The following is a 2,120-nucleotide window of genomic DNA, read 5'->3' as shown; positions in this document are numbered from 1 at the left end:
GTGAGCCCCACCTGGAGAGAAGATCTATATGCAACCAGCGCAGCAGACGAAGGTCCTGGAATAGACAGGATAGAGATTTCTGGGAAATATTGCTAGCTTTGCGTCGTCAGATCTAGACGCACCAACATAGAGTGAAAATTGGGGAGACTATCACCATAGATTGTCCCTCTACAGGGTTACTTTCAAATTCCTCTTCTTTTTGTTGTTTTGCTCGGGTCATTGCTCTATCCATGTCTTCCTGCGCACAGCTGACGCCTACCTGAGGGATGCACCTACTCGCTGGAATCGATCCAAACACCGAGCGAAGATGATGGGCCCGACACGGCTTATTGATGCACTCGCGCAAGCACCGCTACTAAGGTACAACCAGATAAGGCAGCGAAACATATTGCATCCGCACATTGAAAGATGTGTACACATGGCGCACGTCCATAGCCCAGAATAGTTCATTATCGTACATATTTTGTTAAATATGTTTGAGGGTTTAGTACGCGAATTCCAATGATTCCGATGCACAAAATAACGTACCATGAAGAGTAGTCAAGTTACAACCCGGACAAGCATGGAATGACCTCCTGATAATACCAAGTGATAACCAATGGCAACGCACATATTACCGGAGCTGCTGGGTTAGAATGATAAAGGATAGCACACGGCTAGGACTAGTAAATATGCAATGTGTCTGACTTTATTCTGCTGATAGTGCAGGTTGCCGCTGACGACAGATGCCCGATTTACGTAGTACGCAGATACCACACTTTGCAGGGGATACACTTCAACCCAATCTATTTCGCTACATACGTGTCCTCGCTCGTAGGAATTTTCAGAATACTAAGAAAATTGATTCGTGCACGTCAAGATTGTTCTATTTCACTTATTCTTCACCTTATCAGGTGAAGCAACAATTGACCTCGCTAGCACGCCAACGGAAGAATGCTGAATATCCTAAGTTAGATAGATTTATCCATCTTTGCAGCATCCGCGTCTGCTACAAACAACCCCTCTCGTGTAGTACGTCGTCGCGTGAATAATCAGCATGATTCCATGTGTGCAGTTTAACTACATGTTCATGATAGAATGACTGGAGCTTGCTATGGTATACCTTAAGGCTAGACATCTGATTTACACAGCACAGATAGTGAGCGAGCACAAACCCGCGCCCGTAAGTTGTTCCGTACACGTAAAGAAACGTATTGACGCGCATCAGCCCCGCCAATCGCATAGCTGGATTTCCGGATCTAACAAACCCCACACGGGATCAGACCAATGGAGTAGACTACACTCGACTCTCCTTAACAGTACACGCCCGATGCAGAAGCTTCCGTCGCGTGAATTACGACTTAAAATCACTTCTCGTCACGCTCGTGGCGGACCTGACCACGCCGGTCTCTCCCCACTGCCTTCTCGCAGTTGCTCCGCGGCCAGCATGCATATTCTCTCCCAGAACGCGCAATCGCTAAATCCACGTTATCTTGCTAGACCTCCAGTCATAAACATACCATTTCCGATAACGCTTACGTGAGGGTTGCGACCCGCGTGGCCTCCTTGCCGAACAGACGGGTGGAGCCCCATCTCGCGGTACTTGAAGTAACTGCTTCCTATGGCGGCTTGAACGCGTCTTGTGTGAGCTCACTGACTTGCGCACGAGGCGCTCCGTCGTGATGCCCTTGTCCGCGTCGGGCGAGGGTTTTGGTGCTATCGAGAACAAGCGCCTTGTCACAGGCGGACGGCGCCACCGGCACACGCCGGCCTGGGTGTTCGCATCGGCAAGGCCAATGATGGATGTTTGCCACAAAATGTTGGCTTAATTAGTGCTGCACAAATATAGTCTAAGCTGTTATAGCATTTTGTGTGTTCACATTTTCGGAGTGACTTGATGTCTCTCATTGGCTTCCTCCCATCTTTGACCTTCAACTCGGTGTACAGTCATAGAGTGGCCACTCGTGCCTCTCTATGACTGTAGAGAGGCCAGATTTATTTGTGCTGCTACAGTAACGTGTTGTGATGCTGAGACGTTTTGATGCTGCAGAGACTTATAGTGCCGAAACGTAGTATATTGTGAAAGTGAGGCGCTCTCGGCCCATACCGCCAATGTAAAAAGGGAAGGCAGTCCAGGCAGC

This window comes from Phytophthora infestans, genomic scaffold, assembly GCF_000142945.1.
Source record: "Phytophthora infestans T30-4 supercont1.547 genomic scaffold, whole genome shotgun sequence".
In the NCBI taxonomy this organism is placed as follows: domain Eukaryota; phylum Oomycota; class Peronosporomycetes; order Peronosporales; family Peronosporaceae; genus Phytophthora; species Phytophthora infestans.
The sequence above is the reverse complement of the archived record's forward strand: the minus strand, read 5'-3'. Positions refer to the sequence as shown.